The following is a 26,358-nucleotide window of genomic DNA, read 5'->3' as shown; positions in this document are numbered from 1 at the left end:
CTCATTCATTCATGCAGCTATTTCCTTAGCACCTACCATGTGCCAGGCACTGTGCTAAGGAACATGCACTGTCAATCCTCAAAACGATCCTATGAAGCAGGTCCTATTGTTATCCCCATTTTATAGAAGACATGGAGGCTTAGTACCTCTCTAGGGTAGCACAGCTAGAAAGCCCCAGGGCAGGATTATGAATCCAGGTCCGTGTAACTCAGAACCCTTTGCAAAAGTGGCAGTTCTTGGTTATGAATGAGCACGCTAAACACAGATCTCAGAGCCAGCGCCATGATCAATGTTTGTGCCTCTGGGGTGACCCTGGCCCACAGATAACAGTCCCATGGCTAAATTTCCTATTTGAGCTTAGGAGGAGGTGCAAATGAGTCCTGTGGGTGACAGAAAGCAGCAGAGTATCTTATGCCCCACCCCCACCCCCTGCCCAATCAATGTCTATCTGTCGACTCTTCCCCCTCCTGTCACAACCTCTCTTGGTCATAAGACTGGGGATGGATAAGGAGGAGGGAGAGGGAGGGGGGTCTTGGTGCCATTTTCCAGTGAGATGGCCATCACCATTCCATCGCCCTGACTTTCAGAAACATTACTTGCACCCAAACCACCAGCTGTCCCTAGAATACCAAAAGCCACTGGTGACAGGCCAGCAGTCCTGCCCTCTGCAAAGCCCATTTATCTGGCTCTAGAGTCACAGTAAGACGGCTTGTGGCTCTCACACCACTCTCGAGGCCATGGCACCACCAGCACTGGCACCACCAGCACTGGCAACACCAGCAGGAGCACTTATGATCACACCAAACCTGCTGCCACTACGGCGGCCACATGGGAGTCTGAGTCAGACTCCTTTGCTCACACTAATGGTTGCCATGACACAGCCCCAAAAGTGAGCGGGGGGGGGGGGAGATTTATGCCTAAAATAGATGCTGTTAAGGAGCTGAAGTTGTTCTCAGGAGCCAAAATGAGCCAACACAGACTTCCGTAAGGCAGCACCGATTTCCAAGTGCTGCAAGCCAGGAGAAGCCCTGTCTAGGGGTCACACGTGCTGTGGGTCAGATGGGCTTCCCACGGCCTGGGAGTCAGGGGCACAGGGTGGCCAGGCTGAGAGTCCATGTGAGAATCAGACACATGGTCCTGGACGGGGTCCGGCAGCGACCAGCATGGGTCTGATTTTATCATCCCCAGCGGAAGCGGCCCACGGTCATCTACACGTTTCTCTACTTTTCCAACCTTCTCTACAGAATGGTCCACAGCTGCCACCTCCAGAGCCTCTATCACTTAGCCCCCTACGCATGGCCCTGTTCCCCCACCCCACAACTCTGAAACCCTCTGGGGATGCTGACTGTCTTCATCCTCGGGGGAGAGTGCTCCCACCAGGGACATATCATAATGCTTTCCCTGGGAGAGAAGACACCTATACCCGCTTGGCTTTCTCGAACTCCTTATGCTACTGAACTGACAGTGGAAAAAAGGAGTTATGCCACTGTCTGGAGTGATTGATCCTAGTTACCAAGGAGAAAACTGGATTGCTGATCAGCCACAGAGCCAAGCAAGACTATGTCTGGAACCCAGCGAATTCTCTCAGGCACCTCTTAAGAACTTCCACGCCCAAAGGAAGGCTGAATGTAAAGTTATGGTAACAACAAAACAAAAGCGGGATAACTAAGGATTCAGGTCCTTTGGGAATGAGGGTTTGGGCTACTCCACCAACTAAAAGAAGCATGACCAGCTAAGGCTCTGGCTGAGTGTGGAAGAAACACAGAATGGGATAAGAAGACAAGGAAGCCAGGTAGCAAGTGTAGCCTTTTGAACAAATGCAGAAACCAGGCCTCTAGTGGTTTTGCACATTTTCTATTAACTTGGGGTGTGTGTGTGTGTGTGTGTGTGTGTGTGTGTGTTTGCAATATGGTAACCATTTTCTTCTTTCTTTCTCCTTCCCATTGTTTTCTACACAAGTTGTTGACAGCTTTATAATGTAGTCCTTAGGTAACAGAATATTCGGTGGGACTGTGACTGACTTTGAGAAGTTATCGTAGCCAGGGATTGGTAGCATGATGGTTGGGGCTCTCTGGGCAAAAGGGTGAGAATTTCATAAGAAGGATAACTGTCTTGATAGGTAGACATCCAGTTGTTTGTTTTTGTATGGGAGTTCAGATGTTGTAGAAAGGTGCAAATGGAAGCTGTGTAGACAAAGGGGTAAACTGTGCCAGTTATCAATTTATTCGCCCATCATTGCCTGTGCTGTGAAGATGGAGCTGGGCCCTTTAACTACTCTTCCTTTGTCAGCTGGCACAACTGTGGAGGGCACTGAAGAGGCATCGAAGGAGGAGGTGGGTTTCCTTTCTAGACCCAGTGTGCTCTTGTTGGGTTCCTGCATTGTATACAACTTCTCTAGCAGCCAGATCTTGCTGCATGGGCGCTTTCCAGCATCAGGGTCTTGCCACATATGAAGCTTCCCAGCACCCAGCTCCTGTGCTGCTGCAGCTTCTCCAGCATGCAGTTTTCCAGTGCCCAGCTCCTGCAGGAGTGCCAGGCTTTTGCAATGCAGACAGCTTCTCCAGCACCTGGCTCCAGCAACACATGTCAGTCAGGAGTACCCAATGGCCAGGAGCTTCTCCCAGCACTCCCCTGGGAAAACGTAGCAGCGGTGTGCTTCCAGCAAGATACCTCCCACAAACAACTTTCCTTGGGACCCAAAAAGATGGATTTCCAGTAAATTCCAGAGGGTAGATTTCCAGCAAGTTCTGCCAACATGGCATTACAGAGACGTTGCCATCCAGGGAGCCATGGCCACACCCTCTCCATCAAGGTGTGGATCTCAACCCTGCGGGGCCTCTTCCTTGGGCACTCTGTGGCAACCCTAGAGGTAGGGGCTGTTCTCATATCTATTATTTTTGTATTCTTTGGAGTTATTTTTACTTCTTACTAGCCAATTCCTCATTATTCCAATCCAATTAGAGTTAATAATTCATTATGTGAAACTTTCCTTGTTCCAATCACCATGTGGTTTCTGTCTTCTGAATGGACCCTGACTGATAAAGTCACCCACGGCCCCAAAGGGCCTTTTTCCATCCTCATGGCCCTTGAGCTCAATTCAACATCCTGGCCAGCTAATCACTCCCTGCTTCAAGCACTCACTCAACAGCCATTTCTTGAGTGCCATTGTGGAGCCGGGCCCTGGAGTGAAAGGAGACCCCTGCTTCTGGAGCTCACCAGCAACTGCCTTCTGTGCGTTCTCTCCCAGCCATGACTCCATCTGGCTCCTTGCTTCTGGGTCTCCAGCCTCAGATTCTGCAGCTCTGTCTCTGGGGCTGGCGGGAGTCTTGATCCCACTTCTGCATGGTGGGCGCTCCTCACAGGTCATGTTCTACCTTCAGCTCTTCTCTAAATGCTCTTCCTCTCAGACACCTGGGCATAAGTTAACATAGGCCTCCTACTGCAAGGGGCTCCAGCTCTATTTATTTTCATCCCAACTGGATGACTTGCAGTCACCTAAAATCCTACTCTTCCAGAACATGCTTCTTTCAGAGCCGGCTCTATTTTCTGGTTTTTCCCTCTATGTGGAAGAAACACTCCCCTCCCTTCAGCTGCCTAAGCCCCAAACCCTGGAGAAAACTCAGGTCCCACCTTTCCCCTGGGTCCTCACATCCAGCAGGTACCTGGTCCTTGGGCTTCTCTCGTCCCCCTATTCCCTCCAGGCCCTTTGTACCTCTTGTGTCTGTGGCACAGTAACCTAGTAGATGCCCTGTAGCGGGTCCACCTGCCTCTGGCGTCTCTACTCCCACCTCACCCTCTCAGCAAAGATTGCCCACACATGGCTCCCTCTATGAAAACCTATGACACCTGATGAAAATTTTAAAAAATTGATTGTGAATGTACTAAACCCATCGAACTGTACACTTATATGGGTGAATCGTATGGAATGTGAATTATATCTTAAAGCTATTATTTTAAAAAAATCCTATGATGCCAAAGATTTGCACACATGGTAAAATATACGCTCTGGCCTGGTCTCACCAGGGCTGGCTACAATGCAGCCTCCGCCCACTGCTCTGGCCATGCCCCCACCTCTCCCAGCTGCATCATTCCAGGCCCGGCTGCTGTCCCGGAATGACACCCCTGGCTCCCACCCTCTCCCACAGGGCCCACTCAGCTCCTCTCTCCCAGTCCTTCAACCCAACATCTCTCCTCCCCCACACACTGTCCCCTTCTCCTCGACCACCCACCCAGGGGTCATTGAGTGTTCCATGCGTATATAGATGTGTCTGATTTCTCAAAGAGACGAGGTCAGAGTTCATGTGATGCATCTTGCTACCCGTCCCCCCCGCCCACAGCTTGTCCCCCGCAACCCCGTTCCGGGTGACCCTGGAGGCAGAGAGGACTGTGTGAAGTCACTCCCAGGCAGCTGCAACATCCCCAGCACAGTGCTGCGGTGCCTAGAGCGACCCCCCACAATCCCCATTCTAGGGGTCGCTTGGCAGAGCCCCCAAGGCACTGCGTCAGTGGAAAGGCTGTTTGCAGGAGCTCCGAGGGTAGAACATACACCTGCCGTGGGTCTGCAGGCTCACCTGCCCCAGATCCCCAAGGTGAAGGGGGTGGTGAGGGCCTAGGCTATTCAGTGAACCACAGGAATCAGGGGGGCTGAGTCCTTGTCTGGCCTGTGACCACCCTCTCCCGACACTGCCCATGGCCACGCTCCCCCAACCCCACTTCCTAGACCAGCTCCCTCTTGGGTCAAACCAGGAGGTCCCCCAAAGGGTCTTCAGGGCTTGGGAGCAGCTGTTGGAGCTCATCCCCCACCGCCCCCCCCCCACCCACCCACTTCAGCAGGAAGGGAGCTCACTGCTCTCAGATTTCCCACAGGGCCGCCTTTCTCCTCATCGTCTGTCCCAACAAAAACAAACCATTTGTGGAGGGGGCCAAGGGAGGGAGAAGAGCCCAGGGTTCCAAGCAGCACATCTCAGAACCATGGGCCCTGCCTCCAGCAGTCCCCGCCTCAAACCCTGGCTCTGTCACTCAGAGATTCGGGCCTCAGTTTCCCAAGTTGTAAAGCGGGGTGAGAAAAAGTCCCTATTTCATAAGTCTGTTTTAAGATAGGAGGGAATCTGAGTCGAGTGTTTAACATAGGGCCTGGCACGTGGCAGGCACTCAATAAATGCTCATTTAAAAATTATTATGTGCTTGATCAGAAAGAAAGGCAAGCCATATGTTCTTAGGAAACCTAGACTCTGGCTTCAGACCACACCTCGGAGTGGCTTGTGCTCACTCCTAGGAACGGCTGCTGTGCCAGGGTCCCCCTCCCAGCTAATTCCCCTAAGTCTCCAGCCCAGGCCCCTTGCCACTGGAATGGGGAATGTATTTACCAGAGAATTTCGACCTGCCACTGTGGCCTCAGGAGTCTCTCACAGTCAGGCAGACCACACACACACACACACACACACACACACACGGACAGACACACAGATACAAACACACAGACATAGATGCACACACAGAGATACACCTAGACAAATGCAGAGATGACCCAGGCGCACAGGTGCACACATGCGCACAGCCCCCCTCATGCTGCACACGCCGGGGCACCTGGAGCCGGAGGATCCTGGGCGGGCCTTCTGACACAGGAACACGTGTTGCACATTTCACCTACTGTATGGGCCAAAGAGGCATTTAGAAACCAGCTTGGGAACCTCATAACCATTCATAACATTGTTCTGAGCGAAAACACAAAACATTGCCCTATAAACAAACATTTGCAATAGAATTCCTCCAAAAGCTTGGAAATGCCTGTACTAGAAAACTAACAGAGCAAGAAGAGAAAAACCACATAAACTTGGTTTGCCTCTGCAAAATTAATACCAATTACAAAAACATTTATGTGAACTGCTTACCATTTACACCTAATTACCATGCAGCACAATTATGCATATCATTAAGGGTATGCCAGATTAATTATGCTGTACATTTCATTTGATTACACCGCCACACCCTGAGTTCATGTATGCCCCACTTCCAGGGGGCCAGTCCTGCAGCATGGCTGCTTGCACAGGTCTGCACAAACCAGAGAAACGTGGGTTTCCACACTCAGATGGACCGCAGCCCCCACCCCACTCCCAGCCAGAGACAGCCCGACTCCCGCTCGGCCTTCTTGGCAACATCAACAAGAGCCCCGCTGTGAAGCCATCTTCCCACCAGATCCTCCAGAATGCAGAGATGCTTCAAAGATTTCCCCAGGGGTGTGGCTGCATGTCACAAGGCCACCATACAGCCCAAGGGCCATCATGTATGGCCCTCACAGAGGAAGCAGCCCTCTCTGCCATCTCCTGAGGTCTGGCTCTGAAAGCAGGGCAGCCTAGCCCATGTCCAGGCCAAGTCCTTCCCAAGCTCATCTCCCAGACCCACCAGGGCTCTGTGCCCCTATCCCCTGGCACACTGAGCCAGCTACAAGGCAAGGTCCCAGCTGTGGTCCCACTGGGTCCTGCAACATCCCCCCTGTCCCCCATGCCCTCTGCTCTCCTGGACAGCTCTACACAGACCCTCCCTCCCCTTATTAAAAACAAAACAGGAACTGACCCCCAATAACTCCCATTTAGCTCAGTAGATGCTCTTCAAATACACTGGGTGAACCAGTTTTGCAGGGAATAATTGGGAACAAGAGAGTCAATAGAACATAATGAATGGAGCTTCCCAGGAAGGGGGAACTCAAAACTGATGGAGGGGACAGGAGGAAACAGGCTTCTTGGGAGGCAAAGAACCAGAGGAAGTGCAGAAGCGAGGGAGGGAAGGAAAAAATATCCAGGTTTAGTCCAAGAAGCAATGCTCAAAACAAACAACACCAGCCTGTGAAGTTATGTCCATTTTACAGATGGTAAAACTGAGCCTAAGAAAAGTTGAGTGATCTTCCAATGACACGCAGCAAGGAGGTGGCAGAGGTGAGGTGAAACCACCATCTGTCCAGTCCCCAGCCTGGTGGCCCCAGCACGATGCCACACTGCTCCTGGCCTCTATCTAAATTCAATGATGCTGACATGGCTCACGTCATTTTTCGAGAAATTCTTTGGAAATAGCCTTCCACATTATCCTTCACATAACACACATAAGCCTCCTTTCTATTTTAGAGGAACAGTTCTTGCTTCTTTTCTGTTTGCTTTCCAAAAATGCTGTCCCCAGCTTGTCTCTCCTATCTCTCTCCGCAGACCTGCCTCTGAATGGAGAGTGACAGGAAGGCTGGACAGCTTGACATCAACTTCCAGCCCACCCAAAGATTCTCCGACGGTGATGAGACTCGCCGCAGGTCCTGGGTGGAGGGCCAGGGTCTAGGCCTTGCAGCTCATCTTTTGGGGAAATCACTGTGAAGTAGAGGCGCTAACTCATCAGCATTCCCAATGAATGCATGGGTGCGAGCACCTTCCTCAAAATCTTCCTTCAAAAATCTGCAGGGGTCCTACCAGTCACAGACCGAAATGCACCTGCCTTTCTCATCCATCGCACAAGGCACCCCGCCTCCAGGCCTTATGACTCAGGCTCCAGCCTCCTTCTGCAAGCCTGGCCTGGCTCAGGCTCCCCCTGGGGAAATCCCACCCGCCCTCAAGCCCCAGCTACAACCCAGTTCCATGTGGGAGGCACCTCCTGCTCTCTCCGACTCCCCCCAACCCATGTCCCCTCCATGAAGGGCATCCCCACCCACACAGCTGGCTGAGCTAGAAACCAGACGGCCACCCCAACTCCCCTCATTCCTTTTATCCTGACTGTTCCTACTGACTGCACTTCCTAGATGTCACACCGCGCACACCCTGTTCAGGCCCACATTGCTGCCCTGGACTTCTGTGCCAGCCTTCCACCTGGGCTCCCTGCCCCTAAACCCTATTGCCTGAGCTCTCCTCCTGGATGCCCTAGAATGATCCTTCTCAAAAATAAATCCCAAGCCCAATGTCCATTCATAACATCCCACCTTCCATGGTCCCCCGGCCCAGGCCCCTGGCTTCGTATCCCATCATTCCCTACACTGCAGCCACATGGGGCCAAAAAGTGCCGTTGTCCACCTAGCTAACTGCTCCCTCCACTTCAAGACTCAGCTCAAGCGTCACCTCCTTTAGAAAGCCCTTCCAGATCTTCTCTCCCCCTGAATCCGACTTCCTTCTCTGAGCCCTGGTAATGCCTGGACATGGTGTGCCAGGGGTTCTTCCGCCCTGCCAGACCCTACCTAAGCTGCAGGGTCCTTGAGATGAGTGTGACACCTTTCATCTATGCAGCCTGTGTCTGGCACACAGTAGGTCTCTTAGATGAATGGATGAACATCATTTGTGGATCTGAGGCAGGGACCTCCGGAGAGAAAACTCAAGTGCTGCCAGGCCTGCCAACTCAGGGGCCAGTATCTCGCCATGCCGTGCCCTGGCTCCCTCTGATTCCAGCCTGCTGGCAGGGTGTTGACAGAAGAAAACGCAGAGGCGAATGACTGCCCAGCCCCACTGGGCTTCCCAGCTGAGCTTCCAGTACCAGGCAGGGCCCTCAGGCCACCACCAGTTGGGCTGGGAACCACCAGCCTGTGCGTGGATGGCAACAAGCACCACATTGTTGCTGGTAATAAAACCATTAGGAGCTCTTGCTGCGTGCCAGCTGCCAGGCCGGGCTGTGGTCTAGACCCTCCCATGCCTCCAGGCCGTGGGGCAGAGCCAGAACCCAGCAGAGGCCACTCTCTGCTTAGCTCCAAATAGACCAGTGGGCAGGGAGGGAAAGAGGGCCCAGGTCTTGAGCAGGCTATTGCGTCCCTACATGGACAGGGGACTCTGAAGAGATCAAAAAAGCTACAGGCAAATCCTGGCTTCACAGGAAGAAGTGGAGGTGCAGAAAGGCTAAGAGAAAAAGGGACAACTTATTGGCAGCTGGAAAAAGGGACCTGGGTCAGATAACCGAAGCTAAGGAGGACAGAGACATCTTTCTCTGTCCCTGCCACTCCCCCGTGGCCCCTGACTCCCAGCCCAGAGTCCACCATGGGCTTGGGGGTCATTCTCAACTTGATTATCTCTTCCCCTCACCGTGAGGGGCCATGGGGAGGACAGGCAACACTTGCAGGTCTTTTTTTTTTTTTTTTTCTCTTTTGAGACGCAGTCTCACTCTGTCACCCAGGCTGGAGTGCAGCGGCACGATCTCGGCTCACTGCAACCTCCACCTCCCGGGTTGAAGTGATTCTCCTGCCTCAGCCTCCGGAGTAGCTGTGATTACAGGTGTGCACCATCACACCTGGCTAATTTTTGTATTTTTAGTAGAGAGGTGGTTTCACCATGTTGGCCAGGCTGGTCTTGAACTCCTCACCTCAGGTGATCCGCCCGCCTCGGCCTCCCAAAGCGCTGGGATTACAGGCATGAGCCACTGCACCTGGCCACTTGCAGGGTCTTACAGAGTAGCAGGGCTTTGTGGGGGTCATCCTAACCAGGCAGCCCTGGAACGACCCCCATGTAAAGAAAAGCAGCTCATGCCTCCTGAGCACCTTCTCTGTGCCAGGCATAGTGCTAGCTGTTTCATAAAATATTGCATGTCATTCAGGCAACCCCTTAAGATGAGGCTGCTATTCTTATCCCCGATTTACAGATGAAAAACCTGCAGCTCCAGGTGGGTTGGGGCCAGCAGCAACTGAGCACGAATGGGGCTGAGACAGTCCTCCAGGTTGGCCTGACTCCTGAACACCTTTCTTGCCCTGCACATCTGTCCCCTACCAGCCTTGGATTAATTGGCTGGTTTGTAGAGGGGCCAGTTCTGTGCTCACCTCCAAGTCATAGGTCCTTTTATGTCTGTTCCTGCCTTATTCCAGGGGCAGGGCCAAAAAAGTGCACAGACCCTTCTCATGTCCTATTGAACAGGGGCAGCCTTGGGGGAAGGGAAGCCCCAAGAGGCACCCATGGGTGGGGTGGGGGAGGGGAAGGTGGAAGAGGGTGGTAAGTGCTGTTGCTAAGCAACCAGCCCTGAGCTTCCTGGGGTAGCAAGATGACTGCAGACAGAGGAATTTGTATTTGCCCCCACCTTACCTCTCCACCCCATCGTCTGGGTCATCACCACCTGCTCAGGGACCCCTAGATCAGAGTTGAACCCACATGCCAAGCAAGTTCCTAGACACCCCTTCTACCCCTTCGTGGGGCCTCCTGAAGCCCCACTTTGTCTCCCTTGGGTGTGGCCTCCCAAGAGGCTCTCACTATGCCAGGGCTGGGTCACCTGAGCTCCATACCCGGGCTGGGCCCCAGTTATACCTCCAGTTCCCCAGGAACCATTTGGGCCACAACAGCCCATCAGACTGATGCTTTTGGGGGAAGATCCTCAGTGATTTGTCTCCACCTTGGGTCAGAAATGAGTTTCAAGTCGCCATCCTATAAAGCTAACTTTGTCCCCTGTCCCTGGCGTGGGCCAGGGTGCATGCAGTCAGCCGCCTATTTTCTGCTCTCCCCTAATCCCTACCAGCCTAGGCCTTTGCTCAGAGGCCTTAATATCTGCGATATTTCTCCCTGCAACCTTTCCGGAAAAGACATGTACCTGAGTAAGCTTACCCCTTGCTGTCAGTCTCTAAATCAGTTTCTTATCCATTATAAAAAAGAGTCCATCCCTCAGCCTTAGGTGACTTAATTCTTTTTTCTACATTCCCATCCACAGGCTTTTAAAAAGTGTAGTTTTATTTTTGTTGTTGTCATTAAGAAAGTAACTCAAGTTCATTTACATTTTTTCAAAGAAAACGAAAGTGTATAAAGTTAAAAAGCAAAAACTTGTTGACAGGTTTGTGTCTATCTTTCCAGAACAACTTTTCCATGCATGTGCAAACCTAAACATGTGTATATTTGTATAGATTTTAAAGAATTTCACAAAACTGAGATTACGCTATGAACATTTTTTTTTTTAACCACAACACTACTGCATGGGGATCTAACACATCAGAACAGACACGCTTACCACCTTGTTTCAAAGGCTTTTAGGGAATCTAAGTGGATTCCCCTTTCCCCATGCATTTATTTATCACTTCGGGAACCTATACAAGTAATCGTGCAGGCCTTCCAGAAGCCTCTTTCCAAACAGGTTCTGCTCACTGGGGTGCTGGGGGATCCCACTGGCTTGGCAGGGGCAGGGGCGAACTTGCCTGTGTCTCCCGGGGTCCTCCAGGGAGTGGCGGGGGAGGGACACTCCGAAGGCCTCCTGCCCCCAGGCCATGGCCGTTCCCAAGTATTCCCCAGGACACAGCCCACACTCAACAGCTTAGTGAGCCGGAAATCTAACCCACACCCCATAATCTCCTCTCTAAGCATCTTTTTACCTTTTCAAGGAAGGATCACTGGAACCCATGACCTAGCTGATCTATCAGATCCCGAACATCTGCACCGAGCCCCCCTCCCCTTTCATTATAGTAAGAAGAGCATTAGACTAGGAGTCAGGAGACCCAAGTTCCAGCTCTCCGGTTACTGGCTGTAAGAGATGGTCCTCCGTCCCCTCTGTGCACTCAGACAGGGCAGCTAATAACTGGCTCAGAATTAAAAATGACCTTGACATTTGAAACAGACGCAGAGGGGAAAGATCAATAGGGATGGTGGTGAGCAGGGCCGCGACCACAGGAAAGAGAAAATAGGAACCTGGTCATATATCTAAATAAGGCTGGGCAGCCTTTAAGGGTCAGAGAGGACCACAGCAGGACAGGAGGAGGCAACACAGAGCTACTGCTGAAAAAAAAAAAATACACTCCATACTGGGATTTAGCTAGGAAAGCCCCAGGCGTCTGCGCCTCCCTTACCCCCACCCCCACTGCCCACCAAGCACCCTTGCTGTCCTCCAGACAGGTTGGTGGCCTATGATGTGATCAGCAAGGGAGATTTGGCCCAGAAGGCCCTGCCCACCAGCTGTTCTTGCAGGGGGCTGCCAGGCACCTGCACTCATGCCTGGGGGCCTGGGCCGTCTGCAGGGCACCTCCCTTCTGGGTTGGTGGCTGGGTTCTGCCCAGTGTGTGTGTGTTGGGGGACAGGGTCAGGCTGCAGAGACAGGAACCTGACGTCTTCACCCCCATTTCCCTGGCACTGGCAGCCCCTTGCCGGAATGTTCTGGATGCTGGGGCGCCTCAGCCTGGTGGAGTGGGCAAGGGGGGACACGGAGACCTCTGGGAGGCCAGAAAAGGGACCCTTCTCCTCCTGCCACATCCTCACCATGACTGCTATCACTCGCTCGCAGACCAGACCTGACCCTGGCCTCCCCCTTAATCGTCACAACCCCCTGGGGTCAGTGTAATTTAAACCCTGTTCTGTTGCTCTCCAAGTCTGAGCTCTTAAGCTCTGGTCTATGGAATAGAAAGAATCAGGATCCGACACCAAATGAGCTCATTTGGCCCCTTCCCCTCCCTCCCTGCTGTCCTCTCTCCACCCCCACCCCTACTGGCTGCCACGCTGAGGCAGTTCAGAGCGATCCTCCGTGGGCCACAGAGGAGTTCCGGAGTGCAGGGATCTCCTCCCCAAACCAAGGCAGGGCCTCAGCCTGGCCTCCAGCACAACCCAGGCCCCAGTCCACCTCCCGGGCACTACAGCCACCCACAATGATGCCCTGCCCCTGAAGCCCCACTTCTGTGCTCTGAGGCGCTTCTGAGATGCCACTTCCTTCAAGAAGCCTTCCCTGATGGCCTTAGTTGGTTGTGACCTCACTCTCCTTTGAGCATTTTATTTCTCCCTCTCCAGTAACCCCGGTCCCACTCTGCAGTTCTTCGTTAACTGGGCATATCCTAAACACACCGTGTCCCCTCAAAGCCAGCACAGGGCATGGCTTACAGGAAATGCTCAGCACATCTCTGGAAAATGGAAGCAAATACGGTGGGAAAGTGCTGCTGCACTCAAGACAGGATGAGAATAACGAGCTGAAACTACAGCGGGAGGGATTTCAGGTGGAAGCAAAACAACCTGTTGACATGCGATTTGTTCAACTCAACAGATTGCTAAGTGGCGCTGAGGAGCCTCCCACCTCCCAGGATTTTTAATCAGAATCGGCACTTTCCTCATCTGACCAAGATTCTGCAAAAGACACAGGAAGGTGGACGAGGCTTCTTAGAGCACTTCCTGCAGTGCTAGTCCACGTGAGCCGCCCAAATGATGAAAACAGACACAGCTAACAGGAGGGCTCCTGCTCCGCTAAGGATGTAACGCACATCATCTCACTCCATCCTCACAACCACCTGTAAGCAGAATCCATGCACACTCCCATGTTACAGGTGAGGAAACTGAGGCCCAGGGAATCAAGTTGTCGCCCAAGTTCCTGCCGCTGGGAGGTGTCAGAGTGCAGCTCCCTGTGACTCGAGGGCCTCATGCTGCCTTGACACTGGCTCATGTGGAAGCAAGTCCTACCCATCCACAGGCGGCGGCACACCGTGTACACACACATCATGCACAGACACACGTGCACTGAACCTCGTCTTGCCCACACACTTAGCCAAGTGGAGGCAGGCTCGGACACAGACATAAATCTCAGGCTGACACTTCATGGATCTCAGATTTGGTCATGTTCTCAGGGAAAAATCGTCAGAGAGAAATGATTGAAAATGAGCCCTCAAAATTAAAGTGGAAAGGGATCTGGCACCTTTAGTAGACCTTAAAGCCCTGCTCAGGAACAGCAAAGTCCCTGCAGAAACCCAGCCTCAGGCCAGGTGGGCTTCTGACGGGCTCTCTGCTCATATACTAATATTCAAACAAAAGTAGAAGCTATTCCCGAGGGCTGCAGCATGGGGAATAGCGTTGGGGTAGACGCTCTGGCCCTACCTGCTGGAGGCCAGAGACACACTCAACTCCCAGTGGGGCATGGGGTGGGGAGGATACAAGCACCAAGTCCAGGACCCCAGGCCAGCAAGTTGGAGGCAGCAGGAAGTACCCAGGGAGAGGCATGTGACTGGCACGTGAATGGCCCTCCAGGCCTCAGGCTCTGGGTAGCATGGACAACCCTGGGAAGAACTGGGCACCACCTCCCACAAACAGTCCCATAGCCAGCACTAAGAGCTCTCAGAGCTTAAACTCCTCTTTCAGCCTGCAATTCTAAGGTTTGGGTTCTAATGCTGACATTTCAGGCCCAAAGATGGGGAGAGGGTGGTCTGTTTTAACTCACCCTTTGGAGTCCTCTTTCTACCTGGATCCCAAAAAGAGAAGCCTTGGGGGAGTCTGGCTCTTGCTGGGAAAGAACTTGGGTCTTTCAGGGAGGTGTGACCCTGAGGAGCTGGCCTGTAAGTAGGCAGTGGCCGCTGGGCAGTGGCGCACAGCAGCAGGGAGAAGGGAGCCCAGCACTAACCTGCCTCGCTGCCTCGGGGAGAGGACAGGAGGGCAGTGTACTCCCCTCGCTCAGCAGACACCCTCGGAGGCCTCACCGCTTGTCCAATGGGGACCCAGGGAGGCAAGGCCCCTGTTCCCTGGAGATCACAAACTGAGAGGGGGGACGGACACATGCAGCAGCCCAGGTAAGAGATGTAGTGTGGGGCGTCTTCCCCCGAGTGCAGGCCTGGCTCCACTTCTTCCTGCCGGTGACCCTGGACGAGGATTTTACCGTTTGTCCTGTCTTCCTAGCTTTTTGAGAACCACTGGCAGAGGTGGGTGTGAAAGCGATAGTAAAACATCCATAAGGGACTGAGGAGCTTACTGTGAATTGGACTTGAAAAGGAAACCTCAGAAATTATCCACACACAGGGATTTATACACAAACCTACAGGATACACACGTGCCGAGGCTTAAAGGAGGCTGTACTTTTTACACCCTCTGCAGAGTCGGACGTGATCAACCCGTCTCTTTCAGGGACCCTCCTCACACCGCCTCTCCTTCCCAAGGCCCAACTCGCTGGGGACCCTGATCTCTCTCATATGTCCTTCTCCTTGGAAAACTTCCCCTATTACTGCCATGTGCCGAAAAACAGACCACCCTGTCCCCATTTCTGGGCCTGAAATTCCACCACTAGAATCAGAGCCACAGAATATCAAAGCTGGAATGGACCTTCCGGCTCTAGTCCAACCCCCACCCCACAGAGGAATCCTGTCCGCAGACACCCTGACAGATGGCCGCTGGCGTCCTCTCCTAGGCTTCTCCAGGAAGGACTCAGAGGGCAGCCCTGTGGACCAGTCCACTCCTCGAGTCTAGAAGGAATTCACCTTTCTTAGGGTCAGTCTCCTATGGAAGGCACTGGTGCCTGGGTGGGGTAACGAGGGAAGTTTGGTCGGCCTGAATCCGCAGCTGCTTATCTGGGGAGGAGCTGCACAGAGGAGGGGGACCCACCAGGGAGGCAGGCAGGTGCCAGAGCTGCTGCACAGGCCAGCCTGGTCCCTCGCCGGAGCCAGCACATGTGCACACACAGACTCCCACCTTGACATTGCCACCTGTCACAGCCTAAGCAGGGCCTCGGTGGAACCTGGAAGCAGAGGGGGACCATTGTGTCCCAGAAACCCAGCAGGAATTCCCCACAACCCAACTCTCCAAAGGCAGGCAGCTCAGAAAACTACCTGGAGATGGCCCCTGCCAGCCAACCAAAGAAGGTCCCCGGGATGCCTGGCCCCCCAAATCCCACAGGCCAGTCCTAACACCCAGGAAACAGCAAGGCGAATAGCTCCCCTGGCTGCAGCTGTCACATCTGCCCGCGAGGGAGGAGGCGACACTGGAGCAGCACCTGATCCCAGGATCCCTTCGTAGCCGCCCGCCCAGGAGGCGGTTCAGCCGCTGGCAGCCTAGGGTGAAACATGAAGACTGAGCAGGCCCCCAGGGATGCTGATGGCAGTCTCTGGGCACGGCAGTGAGGGGCAAGTTGGGTCACAGGGCGGACAGCGCTTCTCCCCAAGGCTTCTGTCCCCGCTGGTTTGGAGGGGGGGTAGCTGTGCGGCCCTGGGGCCCGGCCCTGCCCACCCTCCCGCCTGCCGCAGGCCAGAGCTGCCCTGCTGGGTGCCAGACGCCATGTTGGGTCAAGGTGCAGCCACAGGGGGCTCCCCTCAGGAACCGGGGGAGGCAGCCCCTGGGAACCAGAGGGCACCGCTCCCCGCCCAGGGCGCCAACACCTCCTCAACTGGCCGTGCAGCGGAGAGAGGGTGCCAGGACGGAGGGGATGAGGAGAGGGGGAGAAATGGCAGAGGGGCGCTGGGGCGGGAGAGGGTGCCCCCAAGAAGGGAGGCTCCAGGAAAGCAAAACGCAGTTTGGCAGCCCCAGGGCCGCGGGCCCCAGCGATGAGGGGCTGGGGGAGGCCAGGGGCGGGCCCTGGACCCGCGCCAGCCCGGTCCGCGCCGAAGGGGAGGGAAGGCAGGGCGGCCTGGGGGAGGGGAACTGGGGTGAGGGCGGGACACGGACAGCCGCCGCCTGCGGCTCCGAAGCTCGGGGTCTCCCGGGGTGCGGGGACGTGGGGCCGAAGACCCCGCTCCGCAGCCGCGGCGAGGCCTCGTCCTTCACTGCAGATGCGAAGCTTTCAAGGACACGTCTGCACCGGCCCGGCGGGGTGCGTGTGCGTGAGTGTGTCCGCGTGCGTGGGAGTGTGCGCGGGGGTGCTGGAGGGGCGACCCCGGGCGTACCCCCCCCGCGCCGCTCCCGGTCCCGGCCCCGCTACTTCCACCCCCGCGTTTTCCGGCCCCCGCGGCCCGGGCCCGGGATCCTCGCCCGCCCCCGCCCCGCCCCCACATTGCGGCGCCGCCACCGCGGCCGCCCCGGCACCCACGGCCCGCGGTGGGGACAGAGAGGAGCCGGGCACGACCATCCCTCTCCGTGCCGCCGGCACTCCGCGGGAAGGTGTGCCCCCCAGGCGGGCGCTCTCCCCGGCCCCGCCGCCCCTCCCGGACCCTCTGGCGCCCCGCACCCCCAGCCACAGGTGGCCGGAGGAGGATCGCGGCGCGGCGCTCCCCGGCCCGGCCCCGCCATCAACCCCTCGGCCCGCCCCCGGGGGCCTCCCGGGTCCCCCGCCCCGCGAGGCCGAGGAGGGCCGGGCGCCGGGGGGAGGGGCGGGGGGCCGGGTCGTGCCAGGCTGCCATTTTCTGCCGCCGCCGCGGAGCCTGCGCGGGGCCCGGCCCCCGCCCCCTCCCCCGCTCCCCCGGGCCGCCGCGGGGGCCGATCCTTCTGGGTCGGGGTCCGCGCCCTCCGGCGCCCTGGCCGCGGGCTCCAGGCGGGGCCGCGGGGCGGGGGCAGAGCCCGGAAGGCGGGGGCGGCCCGGCCGGGGCCCCTGCGGCAGCGCCGAGCCGGGCACCGCGGCGGAGGCCGGCGGTGGAGGGGCCCCCCGCGGCATTGTATAGACTTGAACTTGAGCCCGGAGCCGGGCGGGGGCGGGGAGGGGGGTCCGCGCCGGGAGCGGGCGGGACGGGAGGGGGCGCCTGCCGAGCCCGCGGGGACATAAACAAACCCTCGAATCCCCCGCGCCGCCCCGGCCAGCCCGGCCCGCCGTCCCCGCCTGCAGTCCCGGCCCCACGGGCGCCCGGCGCCGAGTTGCAGGGGTCCGGGAGCGTGCCCCGAGCCAGGCACTGCCCGCCGCGGCGCCCCCCGCCCGGCTCCCCGGCTCCCCGCCGCCTCCGGGCCGGCCTTCCGGGCCGCCAGCAGCGGCGCTCATTACCGTATGGCCGGTGGGGTCGGGCCGGCCCGGCTGCGCGCCCTGGTGCCGCGGCGCCGCGTCCCGGCTCGTCCTCTGCTCTCGCCGCCGCCGCCGCCCGCGCGCCCTCCCTCCCTCCCGGCCCGCCTGCCTGCCTCGCTCGCTCGCTCCCTCCCTCCGCTCGCTGTCGCGCTCCCTCTCTCCGCCTCCTCCGCCGGGTCCCCCCCTCCCACCCCTTCTCTCCGCCTTCCTCCTTCCCTCCCTCCGGCCGCCCGCGGGCCCAGGCCTCCGCCCGCCGCTCGCCCCCCGCGGCCGCGCTGGCCCCGGCCCCGGCGCTGCGGAGCCGGCCCGGGAGGCAGCGCCGACTGGGGGGCCCCGGGGCGCCTCGGCGGGAGCGGCCTGGGCGCGCGGCCGGTCCTAGCGCCCTCGGCGCGACTTCCCGGCCTCTGCGGCCCCGCCGGGGTCCCCGCACGCCGCTTGGCGGAGGTCTGGACCCCGCACCGCCCCGACCGGGGGCCGGGCCCCGGGCGCCCCGCCTCGGCCGCGCTCCCGGCCACTCAGAGCCCCTCGAGTCGTAGCCGAGCTCCGGGCCTCGCCGCAGCCCTCCCCACGCTGGGCGCCCCGCTACCTGGCGCTGCTTCTGCGCTGGGTCCCCGCATCCAGCACTGGCCGCAGGGACAGCGGCCCCTCCTCTCCCCGGGCCGGTGTCAAGTGCCTCCCCCCGCAGCCCGCGGAGCCCCCGGCGGCCTTCGCCCTGCAGTTCTCCCGACCTCCGCCAGAGCCCACTGCGCTCTGCCTGCCTCAGCACTGGGGCTGGGGACAGCAGCGCCGGCCCATCCGCGCCGCAACCCCCAGCCAGGTGCCGCCGCGGAGTAGAGGCCACTCTGCTCAACAGGGCCAAGGTCGGAGCGCCAGGCTCCTTCTGGCTGACCCGCAGGCTCCAGAGCCTCTCTGAGATGAGCTGCCTTGAAGGGAGTGAGTTCCCCGTACCTTGAGGTGTCCAAGTAGAGTTGGGTGCCCTCAGTTGGGCACTGGAAGACTGAAAGATTTCATGAGGTGGGAGGTTGAATGAAATGACATTGAAGGTCTCTTCCAGCTGGAAGATTCTGTGCGTGCCTACACACCGCCCTCACCCCTTCACCGTGGGGGCTGTTCTCCTTCCCCATGGAGCGCTCAGGGCTCCAGGTTCCTGACTTGGGACATCTCTGTCTAATCCCACTAGCACAGCCACTGTGTGCTCATCTCACTCCTCCAGCAGCCGCTCTAGGACTTGGGGCTGGGCACCCCCCCCCCCGCCTCCAGCCTCCTTGCGCGCCCCAGCACCCCACCAGCCACGCGCAGCTCTGCACCCCGAATTCTACTCAGCACTTCAGCTATATCACAGTGCCCTGAGCTCCCTGACTGGCACAGGACATGGCGTGCTCCCTTCCCAGGGACCCGCCATCCTACTTGTGGGCAGGGATTGCTGGAGTTGGTGGTGGGACTCACTTCACAGTGAAGCGGATCCTACTTTTCCCTTCTCCCCATGCAGCTCAGCACCCCCCGCCCCCCCCCCCCAACGCCACTCTTTTAGCGTCACAGAACCGAGCTGCTAAGTTCTCTGGGACCGGGAGCTGACCTTTCATACAGACGGGAAGGTTTTCCTTCGGGAGGTCCTCCAATGCTTCCAGGTCCCTCTGTCTCCCCAACCCCCACCCTGAGCCTCAATATCTGAGACCATCTTCTAGGCCATAGTTCTGGCCGTTTTCAGTGTCACCCTCACTCAAGTGGCCACCCCGTCCTACTGATGATAGGCCCTGCTGTCCGTGGTCCCCACCGGCCCAGAGACTCCCAGTGCTCTGTGAGGACAGGGGCCGCGTCTGTCATCCCCGTAGCCCAGCACTTGGTGCTAGGAGATTCTCAGTAAACCTTGGTGGAATTAACATGTGACCCTCCTGGGATGTTCGCTTTCTACATCAGGAGGGGCATCCGTGAACACTCTAAATGGTGCACCCAGCTTGGCAAAGGAGAAGACCGTTTATAGAAGGGTGACTGAGTTACCTCTGCCTTCATCAAGGGCTTACATAACACTGCCCCAAACAGCAGCGACTGTTTACTGAGTGTCTACTATGTGCCAGGCACCAGACATGGCATTTTCTCTAGTCTTCACTAGCCCTGTGATATGGCTTGTACTCTCCTCCCGCTACAGATGAAGAAACTGAGGCTTAGTCTTAGTCAAAGCCATACAGTTGGGAAGTGGCAGAGACAGGATTCAAAGCTGGGTTCATCCAGCTCTGAAATCACCCCACACCACATTTTTTTTTTCTTTTATTGAGACACAGTCTTGCTCTGTTGCCCAGACTGGAGTGCAGTGGAGTGATCATGGCTCACTGTAGCCTCGACATTCTGGGCTCAACCAATCCTCCTGCCTCAGCCTTCTGAGTATCTGGGACTATAGATGCACACCACCATGCCTGGCTAATTTATTATTATTATTTGTAGAGATAGGGGTCTCTCTATGTTGCTCAGGCTGGTCTTGAACTCCTGGGCTCAGGTGATGCTCCCACCTCAGGCTCCCAAGGTGTTGGGATGACAGGCATGAGCCATCGTGCCCAGTCCACACCACACTTTTGAAACATAGTTGCTCTTAAGAAGCTGAAATTCAGTGAGTGCGGCAGCTCACGCCTGTAACCCCAGCACTTTGGGAGGCCGAGGCGGGAGGATCACTTGAGGTCAGGAGTTCAAGACCAGCCTGGCTAACATGGTGAAACCCCGTCTCTACTTAAAATACAAAATTAGCTGGGTGTCATGGCACATGCTTGTAAACCCAGTTACTCGGGAGGCTGAGGCAGGAGAATCGCTTGAACCTGGGTGGCGGAGGTTGCAGTGAGCTGATATCGTGCTACTGCACTCCAGCCTGGGTAACGCAGTGAGACTTTGTCTCAAAAAAAAAAAAGAAGCTGAAATTCTCAGGGCCATGATGAGCAAATATAAATTTCTATTCAATAGCGCTATTTATGATGACATTATTAGGAGCCACCAAAGTCACTTAGTATGGTAAAGTATGTAATGTTGGATGTATGGGTTGCTGGGGTCAAGAGGCCTAAGGTGACTGTGTTAGGGGGTTTATGTCTGTTAAGAAACAACCATTTGACTACAGGGTCGGTTCCAGACCCTGACCTTAATGTCTTTGGTCCCAAGAGAAGGCATATCTGTGCTAGCTAACCCTCGTCACTGCACCTCATACTGGGTTAACTCAGGTTGGTTTAGCCTTTCGGCTTCTACCCCCTCACTTGTGTCTGCCGCACTGTGGCCTCATCAGAATCCTGGCTGATCCTAGATTATCTGGGGTATGGGGCAGTATCAGGACAGGCTAGGTTGTCCTGCAGTAACAAACAACTCCAAATCTCAGTGACTCAAAACCACAAAGTTTCTATGGAAAACAGTATGGTAGTACCTCAAAAAAAAATTAAACATAGAATTACTATATGGTAATTCTATGTGGAACTGCGCCAGCAGTTCCACTTACAGTGTACAGTCAAAATAATTGAAAGCAGAAATTTTTTTGTTTGTTTTTTGTTGTGTTGTTTTGTTTTGTTTTGCTTTTGAGATGGAGTTTCCCTCTTATTGTCCAGGCTAGAGTGCAGTGGCGTGATCTCGGCTCACTGCAACCTCTGCCTCCTGAATTCAAGTGATTCTCCTGTGTCAGCCTCCCAAATAGCTGGGATTACAGGTGCCCACCACCATGCCTGGCTAATTTTTAAATTTTTAGTGGAGACGGGGTTTCACCATGGTGGCCAGGCTGGTCTTGAACTCCTGACCTCAGGTGATCCACCTGCCTCAGCCTCCCAAAGTGCTGGGATTACAGGCGTGAGCCACCGTGCCCGGCCAAAAGCAGAGATTTGAGTAGATATTTGTACACCAGTGTTTATAGCAACATTATTCACAGTAGCCAAAAGTGGAGGCAACCTGATGTTCATCAGCTGATGAATGAATAAGCAAAATGCAGTCTATCCACACAATAGAAGATGATCCAGCCTTAAAAAGGAGGGAGTTCTGACACCTGTTACAATATGCATGAACCTTGAGGATACTATGCTAAATGAAATGAGGCAGACACAAATGCATAAATCCTGTAGGATTCCACTCATATGAGGGCCCTGGAGTAGTCAGACTCATGGAGACAGAAGTGGAATGGTGGGTGCCAGGGGCTGCGGGGAGGGGGAATGGGGACTTGGTATTTAACGGGGATAGAGTTTCAGTTTGGGAAGATGAAAAAGTTCTGGAGATGGATGGCAGTGGTGGTTGTACTTATGCCACTGAACTATACACTTAAAAATGATTAGGCCGGGCGCAGTGGCTCATGCCTGTAATCCTAACACTTTGGGAGGCCAAGGCAGATGGATCATGAGGTCAGGAAATCGAGACCATCCTGGCTAACATGGTGAAACCCCGTCTCTACTAAAAATACAAAAAATAAGCTGGGCATGGTGGCGGGCGCCTGTAGTCCCAGCTACTTGGGAGGCTGAGGCAGGAGAATGGCGTGAACCCGGGAGGCGGAGCTTGCAGTGAGCCAAGATCGCACCACTGCACTCCAGCCTGGGCGACAGAGCAAGACTCTGTCTCAAAAAAAAAAAAAAAAAGATTAAAAGGTCTGGGTGTGATGGCTCACGCCTTTAATTCCAGCACTTTGGGAGGCTGAGGCGGGTGGATCACCTGAGGTCAGGAGTTCGAGACCAGCCTGGCCAACATGGTGAAACCCCGTCTCTACTAAAAATACAAAAATTAGCCAGGTGTGATGGCAGACCCCTGTAATCCTAGCTACTCAGGAGGCTGAGCCAGGAGAATGGCTTGAACCCAGGAGGCAAAGGTTTTAGTGAGCCAAGATCATGCCACTGCATGGCAGCCTGGGCAACAAGAGTGAAACTCCATTTCAAACAAACAACAACAAAAAAAGGCTGGGCGCGGTGGCTCACACCTGTTAATCCCAGCACTTTGGGAGGCCAAGGCAGGTGGATCACGAAGTCAAGAGATCGAGACGATCCTGACCAACATGGTGAAACCCCGTCTCTACTAAAAATACAAAAATTAACTGGGCGTGGTGGCGGGCGCCTGTAGTCCCAGCTACTTGGGAGGCTGAGGCAGGAGAATCACTTGAACCCAGGAGGTGGAGCTTGCAGTGAGCCGAGATCGCGCCACTGCACTCCAGCCTGGGCAACAGAGTGAGACTCCGTCTCAAAAAAAAAAAAGGTTAAAATGATAAATTTCATGTTATGTCTATTTTACCACAATAAAAAAATAGAGTATAGTCCAACTGTACATTACATTTCTTCAGTAGATTAACAACGAACCGCCAAAGTTCCTTCTCTTGCCCATGTCACATGTCTATCGCAGGTTTGCAGAGGGGTAGAGGTAGGGGGCTCTGCTCGTTGAATACTCAGGGACCCTGGTCGACAAAAAAGCCACTATCTTAAGGAGAGTACCAGAGGGTGTCCCATTGACAAAAGGCACTTGTCACTCTAGGCAGTCACACAGCTCCATTCACTTACAAGGACCAGGAAGTAAATGCTACCATGGGCCTCAAAGTGGCGAGAACTAGATAGAGTTAGCACCAGTGACTACCACAGGGGCCCTCCCAGCCCCCTCACAGGTCACATGTTCCTCTAACATCCTCTACCCAGGGTCTCCGCAGAAGGCTTAGCTCCTACACTCCTGACTCAAAAGAGAAAAGTGGCAGTAGGTCTACCCTTGCCCCCAAACATCCTGACAGAGACGTGTCTTCTCCATCCATGCTCTTCTCAAACCATCCCGTCTGCCTTTGGCACAGTGGGTGACTTTCCATCCTCCTTCCTGACTTCCAGACCTGGCTAACCTACCAGCTGCTCAGCGACTTCCACCCCCACAGTGACTCACCCCTGCAGTCATCTTAATATCCCCTCCATGTGACACCTACGAGGAGAACTATGTCCTGGACCTCATCACCGTAGGTTCTTCATCTGTAACACATGGGGATCCTTCCACCCGCCTTCCAGGTAGGGCTGTCACATTAGTCAAGATTCTCTCTGTTACAGTAACAGAATGCCAGCCTGAATTAGTCTGAACAGAGGGATTCTGTTGTTTAGAATTGAGACAATTGGGAAGCCCAGAGTTGGGGATTTAGGACTAGGAAAACCTAGTTCAAATGCCAGCTCCAGAGTGCACTCTCTCCCTGCTCTCTCTCTTTCTTCCCCTGTTTCCATCGCTCACGACTGCTTCCCACTATTTTGGCATCTTTCCCTCCTACTTTAAACAAACTCCACACAGCCTTGGAAGATGGCGACCAGCAGCCTCAGGCTCACATGCTCCCAGCTTAGAATCCCAGTGGAAGAATATCATTTTCTTTTCCTTCAAGAAAGGAAGGAGGACTTCAGGAAGTCCCCTAATGCCTCCACGGCATAAAGCTCTGGGTCTTTTATCAACCCCTCACTCCCAACCCTGATCCTCAAGGTCTGAGACACACAATTGCCCTGGTTTTTGTTTCTGTTTTTGTTTTTCTTCAATGTCACCCTCTCTCAAGGGGCCATCCCTAGCAGAAAAGTTCCAGGGACTACTTCAGTTGTTCTGGCGTTGGTCACAAGTCCAACCTGAACCAGGTTCTGTGGCCAGTGGGATAGCACAGATTACATGCCCACTCCTGTAAGTGGGTTCAAGAGGTGGCACTGGGATGAACAGATCCTGCCAGCACCCTGTGAAGCAGGGTAAAGCTGTTCACCAAAGCAAGGGTGCTGGGCAAACACACCACACGCCACCCAATGGCCACGCAGCATCCATGCGTACCTTTCCCCACCATGGATGCACTTTCTTTCTTTTTCTTTTTTTTTTTGGGGGGGGGTGGGACGGAGTCTCACTCTATCGCCAGGCTGGAGTGCAGTGGCATGATCTCGGCTCACTGCAACCTCTGCCTCCCAGGTTCAGGCGATTCTCCTGCCTCAGCCTCCTGAGTAGCTGGGACTACAGACGTGAGCCACCACGCCCAGTTAATTTTTGTATTTTTAGTAGAGACGGGGTTTCACCATGTTGGCCAGGCTGGTCTTGATCTTTTGACCTTGTGATCTGCCCGCCTTGGCTTCCCAAAGTGCTGGGATTACAGGCGTGAGCCCCGGCGCCCTGCCCGTGGGTGAACTTTCACAAGTGCTCCTGCACTTGACAGAGCTGGTGACTGCACAGCACTGTGAATGCACTAAATGCCGTGGAATTGTACACTTTAAAGTGGTTAATTTAATGTTATATGAATTTCATCTCAATAGAAAATATATTGTTAAAAATGCTCCTGCTCATGTAAAGAACCCACCCCATCCACAACTAAAAATGCATTTACTCTCTTTCTGCAAAAAAGATAATCCAAGTCGTGGCCAGCTCTAAGACCAAGATCTCTGAGTAATGTGCATGCCTGTCCATGGGGTCTCAGAGTGGCTTCTCCTTATCCTGTACCCTGTGGTTGAATTGTAAACTCAACCACCCCAAAGCACCATACATACAATGGTGGAGAGAAAATAGATGATCCACAATGAAGACTGGCTTTAGAAGAAGCTAGAAGGAAAAGAGTTTGCAGGGGCTACCCGTCTGTGGCCTACCTGACACCCAGCCAGGGCTCACATCTTGGCAGTGGAGCCAGGTCCTGGCCTGACTCCCTGGGAGAATCTCCCTGGTTCATTGTGGTCCGTGGCTGCTCCTGAGGGCTGAGGGGAAGAAGTCCTTTTTGGGGAGGACAAGCTTCCTCTTGGCCTGATCACATTTTCCTGGGGATTCCTTCAGAGGTTGGGCAATCCCTGGGTTCGGGGAATGCAATGTCACTTCCTTACAACCTCAGGCAGCTGCCAGCCAGCTCACTTCCTGGGAATGCTGTGATCAAGCAGCCAGCCCCCCAAAGACCCAAAGCTGCTGAGCAGATCACTGTGCATGCACCCCGCAGACATTGCGAACATCAAAACAGAGTGGATACTAAAGTGCTTTGTAAACCCATAAAATGCCGTTATCCTCATTCACTGAGAAAATCCTAGATACGAGTTCACTCTGTATGGTTTTATATGTGCCCGTTCACTGTATTTTATTCAACTATGTTTACTCTCTTATCGGATTTCTCACGGCAACTTCCACTAATGTCCCTCAACTTCTAGATGCTAACTTAACCCCTTCCCCCAGGAGACACCTCAGAAATATATACACTCACTTGTTCTGTCACCTGAGAGCACCTGGACAATAAAACCTCAATAGCCATAAATAAAACTAGTGTCCAGAACTTGGTTTCTAAATACCAGTCTTTACTGGAAGGCACTCGACCTGCCTGGAGAAATAGCAGATTCCAGAATTGGGTCGAGCAAGGGACAAGCAGACTTGTCCCTTGTCCCAAAAGGGGCTGCCACTGGTGGAATATGGGACAATTTGAGCACCAAAATAAATAATGATATTCATATAGTTTGGCTATTTTTCCCCTCCCAATCTCATGTTGAGCTCTGATCCCCAGTGTTGGAGACACGGCCTAGTGGGAGGTGCTTGGGTCATGGGGACAGATCCCTCATGAACAGCTTGATGCCCCCCTCAAGGTAATGAGTGAGTTCCTACTCTGTTACTTCCCTTGAGAGCTGATTATTAAAGAGAGCCTGGCACTTCCTCGTCTCTGTTTTCCTTCCTGTCTCATCATGTGACATGCCTGCTTTTCTTCCCCTTCCGCCACGAATGGAAGTTTCCTGAGGGCCTCACCAGAAGCAGATGCCAGTGCCATTCTTCTTCTTCTTTCTTCTTCTTTCTTCTTCCTTCTTCTTCTTCTTCCTTCTTCTTCCTTCTTCTTGCTTCTTCTTCTTCTTCCTTCTTCTT

At 54.9% G+C, this 26,358-nt stretch overlaps 1 protein-coding gene across 3 annotated transcripts in view; it reads right to left on the bottom strand.

Moving 5' to 3' along the window:
* DNMT3A (DNA methyltransferase 3 alpha) overlaps nucleotides 1–18,315 on the bottom strand; it is a 114,879-nt gene extending 96,564 nt beyond the window's left edge. For 2 of the 3 annotated variants that reach the window (XR_008500533.2, XM_054474859.2), the window contains exon 1: nucleotides 17,551–17,700. The gene's annotated coding sequence lies outside the window, so the exon portion shown is untranslated. Of the gene's footprint in view, nucleotides 1–17,550; nucleotides 17,701–18,154 lie in introns of those variants that run through there. The other variant, XM_054474861.2, reaches the window with a different exon arrangement.
* Between the last annotated feature and the right edge of the window lie 8,043 nt (nucleotides 18,316–26,358).

The sequence above is a fragment of the Pongo pygmaeus genome, chromosome 12 (assembly GCF_028885625.2).
Source record: "Pongo pygmaeus isolate AG05252 chromosome 12, NHGRI_mPonPyg2-v2.0_pri, whole genome shotgun sequence".
NCBI classification, from domain to species: domain Eukaryota; kingdom Metazoa; phylum Chordata; class Mammalia; order Primates; family Hominidae; genus Pongo; species Pongo pygmaeus.
The sequence above is the reverse complement of the archived record's forward strand: the minus strand, read 5'-3'. Positions and strand labels throughout refer to the sequence as shown.